This window comes from Mirounga angustirostris, unplaced genomic scaffold, assembly GCF_029215605.1.
Source record: "Mirounga angustirostris isolate CCGP_5_RB_7025 unplaced genomic scaffold, mMirAng1.0.hap1 SCAF_11, whole genome shotgun sequence".
In the NCBI taxonomy this organism is placed as follows: Eukaryota; Metazoa; Chordata; class Mammalia; order Carnivora; family Phocidae; genus Mirounga; species Mirounga angustirostris.
In genome coordinates, this window is record NW_026991719.1 from 119,023,368 (window position 1) to 119,042,090 (window position 18,723).

At 39.2% G+C, this 18,723-nt stretch overlaps 1 long non-coding RNA gene across 1 annotated transcript in view; it reads left to right on the top strand.

Annotated features, from left to right (window-relative positions):
• LOC135362041 (uncharacterized) overlaps positions 1–18,723 on the top strand; it is a 220,363-nt gene that overhangs the window by 74,426 nt on the left and 127,214 nt on the right. Inside the window, exon 2 of the long non-coding RNA XR_010406329.1 lies at positions 3,727–3,858. This is a non-coding gene — a long non-coding RNA (uncharacterized LOC135362041). The remainder of the gene's footprint in view (positions 1–3,726; positions 3,859–18,723) is intronic.

Here is an 18,723-nt window from a genome sequence, read left to right on the forward strand (position 1 = left end):
GGTATTTCAGCAAAGACTGAGTGGAGGCAGGAGAGCTGAGAAAGATCCCCCACTAAGGCACACATTGAGCATTCAGTGAAAAGCCAAAGCCTGAAGATATGACAGGAGAGCTGGCTCTTCGTCAAGGTCAGTGCAGTGGCCCTCCAAAAGCTTAGGGCAAGGCAACTCAGAAGAGATCACCCAAGGACCAGAAATCCAGAGACAAGATTGAAGAACAAAGAGAATTCAAGGCAACCTAGTCATTGTTGGCCAAGCCACTCTGTAAGGCAGAGTGATTTCCCACCATGGACTAGAAAGCTGGTGACTGCAGTATTAAGCATAAAGTATTCTCTAGTATCTTGCTGATACTTTCATATCCTTTGAAGGGGAAGTTCTGACCCTACCTTTGAAATATTTGAAATTAATGGTGAAATAAATCTAACTGAAATTGAAGAAAAAGCTCATACTCATGTCAACTATAGATTCGAAAGATTTAATTCCCCACCTCTAATGCATTTAGTGACTCAACAGAAGAGATATCTCTTCCTGGGAAAAATATTTACTTTAGAGTCTTTTATATTCTCTCTTTTTTTTTTTTTTTTAGTGTAGGCTCCACACCCACTGTGGACCCCAACATGGGGCTAGAACTCATGACCCTGAGATCAAGACGTGAGCTGAGATCAAGTCAGATGCTGGGGCACCTGGGTGGCTCAGTCGGTTAATCATCTGCCTTCGGTTCAGGTCATGATCCCAGGGTCCTGGGATCGAGCCCCGCATCGGGCTCCCCGCTGAGTGGGGGGAGCTTTTCCCTCTCCCTCTGTCTGCCACTCCACCTGTTTGTGCTCTCTCTCTCTCTCTCTGCCAAATAAATAAAATCATTAAAAAAAAAAAAAGAGTCAGACACTTAACCAATTGAGCCACCCAGGCACTCTTCTACTGTGTTCCTTTATATGCAATATCCAGAACACAATAAATTATGAGAAATGTTAAAAGCAGTAAGTTATAACCCATGATCAAGAGAGGAAATAGTCAAAGGGAGCATACTCAGAGATGGTTATAGGTTGGAGTTATCAAGTAGGAGCTTTACAATGTCTATGATAAATGCATAGAATATTTATTTGAAAAGGTGAACATATGATAACAGATAAAGAATTTCACCAAAGAGATGGAAAGTATTATAAAAACCTTCAAAATGAAAATGCTAGGATTAGAAAATATAAAATCAGAAGTGGAGAACTTATCCCATGGGATTAATAACAGACTGGACACAGTACAAGAAATTGTTCAGTATGAAGAGAGACTTCCATAAGAATGATCATAGCATCAATATTCATAACCATCAAAAATAGAGAACAACCCAAATGTCAATCAGTTGGGAAATGTATAAACAAATTGTGGTATATTAATATTTAAAATTACAACCAAAATAAATAAGAATGAACTGTTCCATGTAACATGGATGAATCTCAAAAACATGCTTAGTTAAGGCAGACACCAAACAGTACATACTGTTTTCCCATTTGTATCAAGTCCCTAAGAGACAACTCTAATCTATACTGATAGAAATTAGAAAATGGTTGCCTATGGGGATTGATGGGAAAAAAGACAAGGGAACTTTCTGGGATGAAAGAAATATTCTCTATATATATTTTGGGGGTGGGATTATATGTGATTATAAACTTTAACAAGAATTGGACACTTAAGATCTATGCATGTTATTGTATGTAATTTAAACCTCAATCATTAAATATATATTCTTATAGTTGAGGCTATATAACAAAGAAATACCAACATATAGTGGCTTACATAAAGCCAAAGTTTATTTTTCTCTCATTTAACAGTTCAGTTGTTCTGAACTGGAGGAGGTACTCTGCTCAAAGTAATCACTCAGGGAACAACATTCATATGTTCTTTCTGCTCTGACATTCCCTAAAGTTGCCTTCAACTGCATGGTCAAAGCAAGGTTGCTGCTATGTCCATGTTCTAGTTCATGGGTAGAAAAAAATGGCCATGGAAGTTTGTTTTCTTTGAGATGATCCAGAAATCAAGCACATGACTTCCATCTCCATTCCAAAAAGTCAACATTAGTCACATGGCCTCTCCTACCTGAACACTCATCATCTAAGAGTTAAGGCAAGGGAGCTGGAAGGGCATTAGGAAAAAGAAGGCAAAATATAGTCACTTAAAAGAGTGGGAAAGAGGGGCACCTGGGTGACTCAGTCAGTTAAGCATCTGCCTTCGGCTCAGGTCATGATCCCAGAGTCCTGGGATCGAGTCCCGCATTGGGCTCCCTGCTCAGTGGGGAAGCCTACTTCTCCCTCTCCCACTCCCCCTGCTTGTGCTCCCTCTCGCTGTGTCTCTCTCTGTCAAATAAATAAATCTTTAAAAAAAAAAGAGTGGGAAAGTAAAACTGAATGGGGAAAAATGTATGGCTTTAGATGGCATTGAAGGCCCACTTGAGGTTTGCAATTAGGAATTTCAAGTGAGATCAGCTAACAAATTTGTTCTGTTTCTAGCCACGTTCAGTTCCACCATACACACATGGAAGAGCCTGAGAGTTTTATTCAACCAGGGGTGCTTTGCTAAAGAAGTATAATAAAGTGAGAGAGGAACAAGGCAATTGTGAGTGTGTGCATGGGAGTGATTATAATGACTGACCACTTTACAGATGAATAAATAGTATCATAGAAGGTCAAGGATACATCCAATGTCATGAACCTACAAATGTGTGGAGCCAGGGGTTAAACCCAGGTCACCTGATGACAATTTCTGTGCTTATTATATTGTAGCACAGAGAATCCTTGCTTTAAGTCAGAGCTGAACAACACAATTTGATGGATCAAATAACACCTATGTATCAGGGAAGTAGATGTACAACTCTACACAATAGTAATCAACTGACTTCACAATTAAGGAGAAAATAGTATTTAAATGGAAAAATACGTGAATGATATAAAATAAACTAAAACAACTCCCTGATGGGTCTATCCAGGTAAGGCAAATTTATTTAAAAGGTGCTTTGTTATCATTGAGTGACTAGAGGAGTCCAATCACTTAATTTTGTAAATGAAGAGGCTGAGATCTAGAAACTATAAAGCACCACCTGAACTAGAGCAAAGGTTTCATGATATCTAAGCTATCATTCTTTACATAACACCATGCAATTTCAGAGGGTTTAGATGTAGTCCTGCCTAATGCCAAGATGATAGGACAGATGACCTCCTGACATTGCCTTTATTCTTTTAAGATATATTCCCTGCTTCTAAAATACCTGCCACAAGATTATACACACTATAATATCTAAGTAACACTATTATCTTAGCCTCTTTTTTCTCAGATTTATTGAGGTGTAAATGATAAAAAATTTTATATATTTAAGGTGTATAATGTGATGATTTGATATCTGTATACATTGTGAAATGCTTACCACAGTAATTTATCTTAGCCTCCTCATGACTCTTTGTATCCTTTATCCTAAAGTCTCATGGAAACTAAGAATTCACTGTATTAATTTGACTGTTTTGAGAAAAATTGAGAAAAATAAATAAGGGATAATGATTTTAGCTAAGATTATAACAGAAAAGGTAGTGAGTTCTCCAGAATCTCCTAAGTAATTTTCTACTGAAGAAATCTGAAGATGAGCTTAAGAACTGTAACTGGTAGGCAGTGCTTATTGAAATTTTTCTTACATTGCTGAATAATTTCACATTACTTAGGCTGTGTCATTATGTATTTCTATCACAATAGGGGGAAAACATTAAACTAATGAACGTCGTGCCTCGTTTGTCAAGATCTGAGTCACTGGCATGAAGCATCTTTCACTGTAAATGCAATTTGGGAGATTCAACCATACTTCTCCTATCTGAAAATACCCAAGTGGTTAGTACTGAGCCATTTTACTAATACATTGAACATTAAAAATAATTTGACATATGGGAAAGCTATTCAAGACTAGATGATTAAAAAGGAAGACTAAATGAGAAACTGAATGTTTTATTTGTACAAACCACAGTTTTTCCTTTTGTGAAGAACAGCAGGACTTTTTTGAAAATGGGTACTTTTAGAATGTCATATTGTATAAAATGTTATGAAGAAATCAATTTCCGTTTTCCTAGACACATCTTTCAAGATGCTTTTACAAGCATCATGTGGGTGTCCTTTATTGTAAACACCTTAGGACATGAAAAAATCAATGTACACAGTTTAAGACAATGAGCAATCTGGCTAATCCATATTTGGAGTGTCAAACTATTGGGGCCAGGAAAAAATTCAGGGTAGGGGAGGTTCAAAACAAAACAAAACAAAAACAAAAACAGTGAATGAAGGAAGAAGCAGGTGTCAGACTTTCCTTTTTCCATTCCTGTTTACGAAATTAGGAACTCCAACTTCCATTAGGAAAAGAGAAGAGAAGTTAAGCCTAGGAAAATGGGAAGGGGCATTGGTTTTATAGGATTCATGTAGTTTTTCCTGTTAGATATTGGGTATGAATTTTTGAATACTAGAATATATGCCTAACATCCTGAAACATGTATAGACCTGGAAGAAAATGGAGTTGAGACCTGCTTGGACATCAGTTCACCAAGGTTGGGTGGTCTGGATACAACGACTGATTCTTAAGGTCTAAGTGGCACACTATGCAGGGGCGGGGTACAAGAGTCTTTTATATTAAATGTAATCCTGCGATACTTCTGATGATTCCCACCTCCTGGTATTCATGCCTTTCTATAATCCCTTGAGGGTGGGCAGAACCTGTGACTTACTTCTAACCAATAGATTATGGCAAAGGTGATGGGATGTCACAACTGTGATTGTTACATTATGTAAGACTCACATCGTCTTTATCCATTCATCCATTCATCAATTGATGGGCATTTGAGCTATTTCCATATCTTGGCTATTATAAATAATGCTGCTGTAAACATCGGGGTGCATGTATCCCTTTGCAATAGTGTTTTTGTATTCTTTGGGTAAATACCTAGTAGTGCAATTACTGGATCATTGGGTAGTTCTATTTTTAACTTTTTGAGGAACCTCCATACTCTTTTCCACAGTAGCTGCACCAGTTTGCATTCCCACCAACAGTGCACTAATGTTCCTTTTTCTCCACATCCTTGCCAACACTTGTTTCTTTTGTTGTTGATTTTAGCCGTTCTGACAGGTGTGAGGTGATAGTTCGTTGTGGTTTTGATTTGTATTTCCCTGATGATGAGTGATGTTGAGCATCTTTTCATATGTCTGTTGGCCACTGGGATGTCTTCTTTGGAGAAATGTCTGTTCATGTCTTCTGCCCATTTTTTAAATTGGATTATTTGTCTTTTATGTGTTGAGTTTTATAAGTTTTTTATATGTTTTGGATACAAACCCTTTATTGGATAGGTCATTTGCAAATATCTTCTCCCATTCCATAGGTTGCCTTTTAGTTTTGTTGATTGTTTCCTTCACTGTGCAAAAGCTTTTTGTTTTGCTGTAGTTCCAATAGTTTACTTTTGCTTCTGTTTCCCTTGCCTCAGGAGACAGATCCAGAAAAAAAGTTGCTATAGCCAATGTCAGAGAAACTACTGCCTGTGCTCTCTTTTAGGATTTTTATGGCTTCAGGCCTCATATTTAGGTCTTTAATCCATTTTGGGTTTATTTTTGTGCATGGTGAAAGAAAGTGGTCGTTTCTTTTGCATGTAGCTGTCTAGTTTTCCCAACACTGGTTTTTGAAGAGACTATCTTTTTCACATTGCATATTCTTCCCTGCTTTGTTGAAGATTGATTGACCACATAATTGTGGGTTGACTTCTGGATTTTCCATTCCATTCATGAGCAGGCTATTAGTCTATGTGTCTATTTTTGTGCCAGGACCATACTGTTTTGATTACTACCGCTTTGTAATATAGCTTTAAGTCAGAAATTGTGATACTTCCAGCTTTGCTTTTCTTTTTCAGAACTGCTTTGGCTATTTGGGTTCTTTTGTGGTTCCATATAAATTTTAGAATTTTTTTTTTGTAGTTCTGTGAAAAATAACAGTCTACAATCTAACCATTATACTATGGTGTATCTCATGACACAGACATTAGAGTAGCCATGCTCTGGATGTACTGACCCACCATGCTGGGACTATAGGCACTGCTCTAGGCCAATGTTTTGTCTTGTCTTTTTTAAATACTGAGATCTCTATGAGGATTGTTTTATTTCCATTTTAATAATTTAAAAATATTAACAAAAGCATATTATGAATTGTTTGGATTATTACCTTTGAAAGAGTTCTGCCCATGTACCAGTGTCCCTGCATTTCCATTTGTGTTAAAGGGCACTAAATGACCACCTAAAGTAACATCCTTTATATTCTATTGCACTTTTTCTCAAATTATGATCCACAGACTCTTGGGAATTAAGCTAACTTGCCAAGTTTATAAAACACTCACCTGGCCTAGGATGAAGGACTATTATAAATAAATCATAAAAATGGGACATTATGTACCAGACTTAAATTCAGAGTAGACTTACAGTATCCTGTGGGCATGGTACACAGGATAGGTACTTTGGTCAGAAGTATGAGGTAGGGATATACAATCACCACCTCTGGCAACCGGGGGTGCCTGGGTGAAAGAGTGAGTGAGGATGTGCATATGCACACCTGCACACACACTTGTACCAAGAAGTATTTTGAGGGGTGCCTGGGTAGCTCAGTTGGTTAAGTGTTCAACTTGATTTTGGCTCAGGTAGTGATCTCAGAGTTGTGGCCTCTGTCTCCACACTGGTGGTGGAGCCTGCTTGAGATTCTCTCTCTCCCTCTCCCTCTGCTCCTCCCCCAGCTCGTGCATGCTCTCTCTCTAAATAAATAAATAAAATCTTTTTTTAAAAAAAGAGAAGTATTTTGATTATAGGGAGGAAGAAATGTAACTTTGGGGATAAGAGGAGGAGAAGGGATTAGGAATGTTTCTGAGGAATGATGCCCTAGTGTAAGTCTGGTTGTCAACACTGAGGAAGCAATACAAGAATCTAACCAGCTTAACTGGAACCCTGGATATGGGAGGATGATTTAATTGTGAATACCAGACCTATTTTACTCAAGGCCTGGAGCAGCAGCATCACAGGGGAGCTTATCAGAAATGCAGATTCTCAGGCTTACCCCAGACCTATTGAATCAGCATCTGCATTTTAATATATTAAAAAAACAGATTTTGGACATCTAACATCAGTGCTTATAATTTAATACATCTGAGGTGAAGTATTTCTAGTAAGTTCTCATATGATGCTGATCCTTACACTGCTGGTCCATGCACTGTACTTTGAGAACCACTGCCCTCATATACGGGGGCTGGAGAGAGCAAGATAGAGGGTGTAGATATACTTTCTACCTTATTCAAGATTCAAACAGAAGATGAAATGGGCTTGAGCCTGCAGGTGGAGATTATCAGTTGGTTCAGCCTTGAAGAGCTAGCAATATAATTTCTTCCTATACATGAGCAGGCCTTGTACATTATTTTAGTAATTCCTGGACACCCTGTACTAGTCAAGGGTTCTCCAGAGAAACAGACCCAATAGGATGTGTGTATATGTGTGTATATATCCATCTGGAGAAAGAGAGAGAAAGACATTCATCAAGAATTGGCTAAGACAATTATGGAAGCTAAGAAGTCCCAAGATCTGCAGTCAGTAAGCTGGAGACACAGGTAAGCTGATGCAGTTTCCAGTCTGAGTCCAAAGGCCTGAGAACCAGGAGAGCCAATGGTGTAAGTTCCATGCAAAAAGCCAGCAGGCTGGAGACCCAAGAAGAGCTGGTTTCAGTCTGAGTCTGAAGACCAGTAAAGACCAGTGTCCCAGCTGAATAATCAGGCAGGAGGAGTTTCCTTTTACTGGGCCTTTTTTGTTCTATTATAGTCTTCAAGTGATTGAATGAGGCCTAACCACATTATGGAGGGCAAGTTGCTCTATTCAGTCTACCAGTTCAAATGTTCATCTAATCAAGGAACACCCTCAGAGACATACCCAGAATTATGTTTGGCCAAATATCTGGGCACCTTGTGGCCCAGGGAGAGTGAGATGTAAAATTAAGCATCATCCATCCATAGTTTTGGTTGCTACTGTGAATTTTTTTTTTTAATTTTATTATGTTATGTTAGTCACCATGCAATACATCATTAGTTTTTGATGTGGTGATCCACGATCCATTGTTTTCGTATAACACCCAGTGCTCCATGCAGTACGTGCCCTCCTTAATACCCATCACCGGGCTAACCAATCCCCCCTCCCCCCCTCCCCTCTTAAACCCTGTTTGTTTCTCAGAGTCCATAGTCTCTCATGGTTCATCTCTCCCTCCGATTTCCCCCCTTTCATTCCCTTCCTGTGAATTTTTAAATCATTATTACCTTGTTTAATTGGCTGTGGTGGCTATATAATATAGAAACATTTTTGGTGCCTTGATCTTGTGTGTATAAATTGCTGACAAAATCTTCTTCCTAAAATTTATTTTTTTAAGGATTTATTTATTTATTTATTTGAGAGTGAGAGAGAACATGAGAGGGGGAAGGTCAGAGGGAGAAGCAGACTCCCCGCAGAGCAGGGAGCCTGATGTGGGCTGGATCCCAGGACTCCGGGATCATGACCTGAGCCAAAGGCAGAGGCTTAACCAACTGAGCCACCCAGGCGCCCCCTTAAAATTTATTTTGTAGATGTTTTTGTATTTTCCATGTAGACAGTCATATCATCTAGAGATAACTTTCTTCCTTTCTAAACAATACACACCTTACTGCTGCTTCTTCCCTGAGATTGTAGACTGGTTAGAAGTACTGAATTTGTGGGGCGCCTGGGTGACTCAGTTAGTTAAGTGACTGCCTTCGGCTCAGGTCATGATCCTGGAGTCCCAGGATCGAGTCCCGCATCGGGCTCCCTGCTCGGCAGGGAGTCTGCTTCTCCCTCTGACCCTCCCCCCTCTCATGCTCTGTCTCTCTCATTCTCTCCGTCTCAAATAAATAAATAAAATCTTAAAAAAAAAAAAAAAAAAAAGAAGTACTGAATTTGTAGCTAACTTCCTTTCCTGGTTTCAGTTATAGCTACGAAATGTATGGAATAATCTTAAGTTATCTCATATCTCTGGATCTCAATTTCATCATGGTAGTTAGCCCTAGCATGTATCTTCATACTGGTTGTCCCTTGAAGAATTGTTGTGAGAATTAAGAAAATCTTGTTGGAAAGTACTTATAATTTCTCTGGCTTTTATGTCTCCCTTTCTGACACAAGGGCACTTTTCCTTCTTTTAAACTTAGCTACATATTAAATAATTTCTGTTAAATCTTATCCAGCATTTCTGTGTTTGTAGCAGGATAGGGCCTATTGGCATCAGCTCATTTCTCCAAACTCCAGGAAGTCGTCTAGGTCAGTTTTCCTAATGTTGTAATCTAAGTATGACTTGTACCAAGTCACCTGGGATGCTTGTTTAAAAAGGCCTATTCCTGGACACCCTAGGCCAGACCAACTAAAATAGATATGACTCTGAGAAATCTGCATTTTAAATGAAAACACAGCACCTTTGCACATTAACGTTTAGCAGCCACCTTTCTGAGATTTCCAAATTAGTGCTCTAGGACAGAAAAGACAACCAAAGCCTTCCTGGGAGTAGAATGCCAATTTTATAGCTTTCTTCACTGGATTTCCATATGTATAAATCCTCAGTCTCACAAATGTAAGGGGAAATCCTCAAAATGCTAGAGTAATTGTGCTTTTTACCTGAATTTCAGAGCATTGTTGACTTTCTGATTCTGCTTGCCTTAATAATGAATTCTTAAGTGGTGGAGTGCCTGTTCTGTGCACTTCCCTAGCAGAGCGGAAACAAGCAAGGCGATTTCAAGCAGAGCACAGAGACATTGAACGACAAATCTGGTTTAGTTTAGGTGAAGAAAGGGAGGGATTTTCCACTTTAAGTTTACTGGAGGCTGTAGTGATGACACTATATTCCATCGGTTTGAAAAGCCTTCTTAAACCAATTAAATGTGGCATATTTTGATTTAGCTTCCAATAAGTTTAGACTGTGTAATTCAAAGTTTTTCTTTTTCAGGAGACATTCTCTACCACATTATAGTTTAGTACCTAACCCAGTGAGTTCAGTGGTTGCTAAGGGACTATTCAATGCATGTTTGAACTATCAAAGCTGTACCTTCAATTGACAAAGAGTTAAGGTTAAGAGATACAATCAGGCAGCTGGGATATGTTCTCCTGAATGTAAAAGGATGATCACAGGGTTGAGTACAGAGGCATAGTGTTAATGAGTGGTTTTTTTTCCCCTCTCTTGACAAATTGAAATAAAGAATCAGGTATGCTTGGCATTCAGCTAACTAATTTTGAACTTTGGGAAAGAAACTCAGCATCCTGTTACTGATTGTTTGAGGAACTGAGGTCTTTATCAATAGAGGGAAGATTCCTCCTGCACAGGCAACAGCTGAGAACAGTCATATAATTGAGAGAAGGAGGCCAAGAAACATCTCTGAGGGGATTGGGATGTGCAGGAGGCAATGATATTTCTTATACATAAGGAAGTTTCCACTGGCAGAAGAGTCTTGCCCCATCCTGATCTCAGAGAGACTCTATATAAACTCCCAATTCTTTTTTTTTTTTTAAAGATTTTATTTATTTATTTAACAGAGAGAGACACAGCGAGAGAGGGAACACAAGCAGGGGGAGTGGGAGAGGGAGAAGCAGGCCTCCCGCTGAGCAGGGAGCCCGATGCAGGGCTTGATCCCAGGACCCTGGGATCATGACCTGAGCCGAAGGCAGACGCTTAACCATCTGAGCCACCCAGGCGCCCTAAACTCCCAATTCTTACCAAGTATTCTGAAGATTGAACACAAGTCACCCCTGCCCATTCACTAGGTACCAGCAACTAACAAAAAACACACACACATACACACACAATCTCTCTCTCTCTCTCTCTCTCCCTGCCCCCTCCTATTTACTCAGAGTCTAGGTGAATGAAATAACAATTTCCCAAGTGTAGCATCCCTCAGCAGGGCCAGTTCTTAGGACCTCTTGACATCTATTTTTGAACTACAAAAACTTTTCACAGAAAATTAGCCAAATATGTCAGGACTAAAACCATTCTTGCAAAAAGTTTAAACTATTTTAAGGAAAGTGGTAGAGTTAGAATAAACGTTCTATTTAGGAAAGACAGTGGTTATATTAAGTAGTGGTTGATATGAAGGATTAGCAAGTAAAATATTAAATTGGCCTTAGGTATGTCGATTCTTTTAATCTTGCTTTAGATCATAACCTATTAGGTCAATAGTATTTATTAATGAGCAATTTTAATAAAGAAGCATTTGGATATTTTCAGAAAAATAGAAAGCAAAACTGAGTTTGAAAGTATACCAAATATATGTAATACATTTTACCCATTTAAGTAACTAGGGAAAGAGAGAGGCAAAACCATAAAATTTCTTGCTTAGCAACAGATTGGCAGTTAATCAGAGTCCAGGTTCCCAGGTTTTCATCCCACTGCCTATATTACACTATGTTTTTTAATCTTTCATTCATTTTATTTTGCCTGTGAAGAAACTAGTTGCTTAGAGCTTGAAGCCATTACCAAGGCACTCCTATTTATCATAAAGCATAATCTAAATATCGTCTAAGCAAAAGAAATAAAAGGGATCCAAACCGAAAACGAACAAGTTAAATTGTCTCTGGTTGAAGATGACATGATCTTATATATAATAAACCCCAAAGACTCTACAAAGAAATTCTTAGAATAAATGAATTCAGTAAATGTGCAAGACACAAAATCAGTGTATTACAATCCGTTGTGCTTCTATACACTAACAATGAACTCTATGAAAAAGAAATAAAGAATGCAATCCCATTTACAATAGCATGAAAAAGAATAAAATCCATAAGAATAAATTTAACTGAGGTAAAAGGTCTATACACTGAAAACTATAAGACGTTGATGAAAGAAACTGAAGAAGACACAAGTAAATGGAAAGATATTTGTGTTCATGGATTGGAGGAATTAACATTATTAAAATGTCCATAGTACCCTAAGTGATCTACAGACTCAGTGTAATCCCTATCAAAATTCCAATGGCATTTTTTATAGAAATAGAAAAAAATAATCCTAAAATTCATATAGAACCACAAAAGACTGAAGTAGGCAAAGCAATCTTGAGAAGGAAGACAAAGCTGGAGGCCTCACACTTCCTGATTTCAAACCATATTACAAAACTATAATAATCAAAACAGTATAGTACTGGGCATAAAAACAGACACATAGACCAATAGAGCAGAAGAGAGAGACTGAAAATAAACCCACACATATGTGGTCAACTATTCTATGACAATGGAGAATACACAATGGAGAAACAATAGTCTCGTCAATAAACGGTGTTGGGAAAACTATATAATCACATAAAAAAGAATGATATTGGACCCTTCTCTTACACCATCCACAGAAATTAAAATGGATTAAAGACTTAAATATATGACTTGAAACTTAAAACTCCCATGGCAGTGTGGGGCGGGGGGAGACAGAGAAAAAGCTCCTTGACATTGGTCCTGGCAATTTTTTTTGGATTTGACACCAAAGTGCAGACGGTAAAAGCAAAAAATAAACAAGTGGGACTACATCAAACTAAAAAGTTTCTGAACAGCAAAGGAAAGATTCAACTAAATGAAAAGGCAACATACAGAATCAGAGAATATATTTGCAAACCATATCTCTGAAAACAGTTTATTATCCAAAATACATAAGAAAATCATACAACTCAGCAAAAAACCAAAAAAAAATAAATAACCCAACTAAAAAATGGACAAAGGACCTGAATAGACATTTTATCAAAGACCTACAAATGGCCAAAAAGTACATGGAAAAGTGTTCAACATCACTAATCATCAGGGAAATGGAAATCAAAACCATAATGTGAAATCTCTTCATACCTGTTATAATGGCTAGTATAAAAAAGACAAGAGAGAACAAGTGTTGGTGAGTATGTGGAGAAAAGGGAAACCCTTGTACCACTATTGGTGGAAATGTACATTGGTACAGGATCTCAAGGAGATATCTACACTCCCCTATTCATTGCAGCACTATTCACAATAGCACAGATATGGAAACAACTTGTCTGTCAACAGATGAATGGATAAAGAAAATGTGATACATACACAGGCACACAAAGAAATGTTTCTCAGCCATAAAAAAATGAAGGAAATCATGCCATTTGCAATAACATGGGTAAACCTGAAGGACATCATGATAAGTGAAATAAACCACACAGAGAAAGACAAATACTATGTGATCTCAGTTATATGCTGGAATTTAAAAAGTCAAGATCATAGAATCAGAGAGTTGAAGAGTATTTACCAGGGACTGGGGGTTGGGGGAAATGGTGAGATATTAGTCAAATAAAACAAACTTTTAGCTATAAGATGAATAAGTTCTGGAGATGTGATGTGTAATAGGGTGACTATATTTAATTTATATTGTATTGTATACTTGAAATTTGTTAAAAGAGTATATACTAAGTGTTCTCACCACACCAAGAAAAAGGCAACTACGTTTTGTGATGGATGTGTTCATTAACTTGATTGTGAAAGTCATTTCACAATGTGTACATATATCAAAGCATCACTTTGTATACCTTAGATACACACACACACACACACATGAAAAGGTGCTCAACATCACTAATGATCAGGGAAATGGAAATCAAAATACATATTTTTTTATTTGTCAAAAAAAAATTAAGTTTTTCAGTCATACTGGCCTCATTTCAATTGCTCAGTAGCAACATGCGTCTACCATTTAGGACAATGCAGTATTCCATCATGTTTTCAAAGGATTTACAATAATAACAAAACATGCAATCTAAGATTTCTATAGAGGGAGGGAAGTCACTGAGAATAAGGATATAATGGATTAGAAGTTTAGATTATAGGGGCACCTGGCTGGCTCAGTCAGAAAAACGTGCAAATCTTGATCTTGGGGTTGTGAGTTTGAGCCCCACGTTGGGTGTAGAGATGACTTAAATAAAACTTTTTAAAAATTTAAGAAGTTTAGATGATAAAATATCTGAAAGTGTGGAGGCACAAAGCTAAGAGCATGAACAACTAAGTGGGAGTAATGAGAGAAGGAGGCATGCTTTGGAGGTTCATACTGACAACATATCATAATGACAACATCCAGAATAGAACCACAGAAGTCTTGGCTACAGTGGAATGGGAATGGGAAAAAAGATCATTAGAAGTAAAGAGGGTGAGGAACTGAGATTATGGGGCTTTGCTTGGGTCACCCACCATAGATGCTTAAGTCATGGCAGGTGGTAACAGGAATAGGGGAGAAGGGAAAGGCCATGAGCCAAGAGTCCAGGCCTCCAATGAAGAAGGAAATTTGAGCAAGACGTCAGTAATGACTGAAGAAGTGGTAGCTGGAGTTATAGCCTTGTATGGGCTTGTGGCATAGACTACAAGGGTTACATGAGCTACAAGGATGTTGGGCATTAAATGGAGGCGGGAATTAAATGGAGTTTGAAAATGTCAGGAGATGCAGTGGGAGAGCAAATAGGAAAGGAAAGAGAGAGAAAAATTTTAAGGATGACATCAGAAAGGACAATTTCCAGCCTAAGACTTTTGTCACAGTTGAGTGCAGAGTGACAAGCCAGATATGACCTTGGCCAGCAAACCCCTTGGGCCTTAGGAAACACCTGGTAGGAAGAAGAGACAAAAGATTAAATAAAATACAGTTGCATTGTTCCAGGGATGAATGTTGACTTGGGAAAATGGAAACAGAGACTAGGAAGGGTCTGTAAAGTGGTTGATAGCAGCATATCTCTCAGTTGGCACAGTAAGGCCAATAACTAATGAACAGTACAATCTCCCTGCTGAATATTAGCCTTGGAGTCAAGGAGAGCCATAAAGGGAGCTGGCCTGGGAACCAGAGTGAACAACCATCTCTAATCTTCACAGGAAAGGGCTTCCTATATAAGCAGTGACTCTACTTGGGGACACAAACACACACCCACATGCACCAATACAAAATGCAAACACTTTCATGAAATAGTTTTCAATAAACGAGGACCTAACAGATGAAGTAGCAGAACCAGGGCAGCTCCCTACAGAAACACAAAGAACAGGACACATAGGGCTCAGAAAGCCATTTGAGTCCAGGGGCCAGCACCCTCCTGAAGTAAGCCTGGACTCAGGGATGTCCTAGCTCCCAGCCAGGGGCAGCTGCTCTGAGGCCTTGGCTCTGAGCAATCTTGAGGCCAGAATCTGGCCCGAGGCAATGAAAGAGCTACCGGTGAGGCCTCAGGAAGAAGCAGGCAAGTCTGATAGTTTCCTTCTATCGGGGCCTCCCTGTTCCCTGAATCCATTCAGACCTCTGCTCATGACCGTGTAGGCTCCCTCTGGTCGCATCCAGATAGTTCAAGCCCGGCAACCATCCTAGAGCACCTCCCCCATAAATGCTTCAGGTGTGTCTGTGCTCTCAGAGGACATGTCTGTGGGTCTCACTGTGTGAGGCATTCTTGAAGGGCAGCTTTCCCACCAGGAGCTCCCACCACAGCACCTGCATGCCAGATCTGTCTCCTCCCAGCGTTTCTCCTGCAATCATTTCCGAGGAGTAGGTAGTCCAGACTCTGGCATGATGTTTTGGTTTTTTGCTTTGTTTTGTTTTGTTTTTCTAGAATAGGATACAGCAGTGAGTGCTGAGCAGAGGGCTCATAGCCAGAAAGGTTCTTCCTCCCCAGCCTCAATTGAGTAGAGAGCTGCAAGGCCCCAGGAAGCTCTGGACAGGCTCCTGGTTGGAAGAGATCCTCTGCTGAGAATGAAGTGTTTCAGGAGAGAGACAGCCTTCAATTCTCCCCCCTGCCGCCCCGCCCAGGCGGTCTACTACAGGCGCAGCCACAGCCACAGCACAGAGGCGCTCCTGGGGAAGATGGGCAGGGGCAGGGTCCTGAAGAGGCACTGATCTTCCACGAAGAGAAAACTTTGCACCTCATTTGTACAAAATTATACATGTACAGACAAAATGATAGGTGGATACAGTACGCAGGAACGGCATGTGCCCACTCTGGTAATGTAATCCAACTGGTATGTGATCCTTGAACCAGCTCTGAAGAGAGCTCAATGGAAGGACATGGCTATTTTTATACCTTTCTACACACTAAATCTGTTAACCTGAGGTAACACTGAGTATCTCATATAGTCTGAAAATTAGCCTCAAGTTAATCACAAAAAGGAATTCCAAAGCACCCTGACCAGTGACAGCAGCATCAGAAAAAACCCATGGTGATAACTATGAAGCCCACATATACTCGCATGTATTCATTCTGGTCCACCTCTGAACATTCTAGTCACTTCAACACAAAGAAATGGAAAGACATTCCATGCTCATGGATTGGAAGAAAAAATGTTGTTATAATGTCTATGCTACCCAAAGCAATCTATACATTCAAAGCAATCCCTATCAAAATACCACCAGCATTCTTTGCAGAGCTAGAACAAACAACCCTAAAACTTGTATGGAACCACAAAAGACCCCAAATAGCCAAAGCAATATTTTGTTAAGATTTATTTATTTGAGAGAGAGAGAGAGAGAGAGAGAACACGAGCAGGAGGGGCAGAGGGAGAGGGAGAAAGAGAATCTCAAGCAGATTCCCTGCTGAGTGCAAAGCCAGATGCGGGGCTTGATCCCACAACCCTGAGATCATGACCTGAGCCGAAACCAAGAGTCAGATGCTCAATCGACTGTGTCACCCAGGCGCCCCCCCCCCCCCAACCCAAAGCAATCTTGAAAAAGAAAAACAAAGCTGGAGGCATCACAATTCTGGACTTCAGGTTATAATACAAAGCTGTAGTAATCAAAACATGGTACTGGTACAAAAATAGACACATAGACTAATGAACAGAATGGAAAACCCAGAAGTAAACCTGCGATCGTATGGTCAATTAACCTTCAACAAAGCAGGAAAGAATACGCAATGGGAAAAAGATAGTCTCTTCAGAAACCGGTGTTGGGAACTGGACAGCAACATGCAAAAGAGTGAAACGTGACCACTTTCTTACACCATACACTAAAATAAATTCAAAATGGATGAAAGACCTAAATGTGAGACCTGAAACCATAAAATCCTAGAGAACACAGGCAGTAACTTATCTGACATTGGCTCTAACAACCTTTTTCTAGATATGTTTCCAGAGGCAAGGGAAACAAGCAAAAATAAACTATTGGGACTTCATCAAAATAAAAAGCTCTGCACAGTGAAGGAAACAATCAACAAAACTAAAAGGCAACCTATGGAATGGGAGAAGATATTTGTAAATACGTATCCAATAAAGGGTTAGTATCCAAAATACATAAAGAACTCATAAAACTCAACATGCAAAAGACAAATACTCCAATTAAAAAATGGGCAGAAGACATGAACAGACATTTCTCCAAAGAAGACAGCCAGATAGCCAACAGACACATGAAAAGATGCTCATCATCACTCATCATCAGGGAAATGCAAATCAAAATTACGATGAGATATCACCTCACACCTGTCAGAATGGCCAAAATCAACAACAAAAGAAACAAGTGTTGGCAAGGATGTGGAGAAAAAGGAACATTAGTGCACTGTTGGTGGGAATGCAAACTGGTGCAGCTACTGTGGAAAAGAGTATGGAGGTTCCTCAAAAAGTTAAAAAAAAGAACTAGCCCTACAATCCAGTAATTGCACTACTAGGTATTTACCCAAAGAATACAAAAACACTATTGCAAAGGGATACATGCACCCCGATGTTTACAGCAGCATTATTTACAATAGCCAAGATATGGAAACAGCTCAAATGCCCATCAACTGATGAATGGATAAAGAAGATGTGATACATATATACACACACACACAAATACACACAAGGAATATTATTCAGCCACAAAAAAGAATGAAATCTTGCCATTTGCAACAACGTGGATGGACCTAGAGAGTATAATGCTAAGCGAAATAAGTCAGTCAGAGAAAGACAAATACCATATGACTTCACTCATATGTAGATTTTAAGAAACAAAAAAAATGGGGCGCCTGGGTGGCTCAGTTGGTTAAGCAACTGCCTTCGGCTCAGGTCATGATCCTGGGGTCCCGGGATCGAGCCCCGCATCCGGCTTCCTGCTCAGCGGGAGGCCTGCTTCTCCCTCTCCCACTCCCCCTACTTGTGTTCCCCCTCACGCTGTCTCTCTCTCTCTCTTTCAATTAAATAAATAAATAAACTCTTAAAAAAAAAAAAGAAACAAAAAAAATGAGCAAAGGAAAAAGAGAAAGAGGGGCAAACCAAGAAACAGATATGTAACTATAGAGAACAAACTGATGGTCAGCATAGGGGAGGTGGGTGGTGGGATGGGTGAAAGAGGTGATGGGGATTAAGGAGTGCACTTGTCCTGATGAGCACTGGGTGATGCATGGAAGTATTGAATTTCTATATTGTACACCTGAAACTAATACAATACTGTATGCTCCCTAACTAGAATTAAAATAAAAACTTCAAAAAATGATAAAAAAAAAATTCTAGTCACTTTACAGTGACACAGTTCTTTACCAGATCAAATAATTAGATTTCTTCTCTGTGTTTTTTTCTCTGAGTTGATCATAAGTTCAACTTGATTGTAGTATTTTGTTTTAGTTCTAATTCCACCCCTAAATAACTGCTGAGTTGGGCATGAGAAGCCCCTCTACAGAGGATTAAAGAAGCTGAGCAACACCTGTCAGCAGAAAGAATTAGGACTCAACAGGGAAGCCC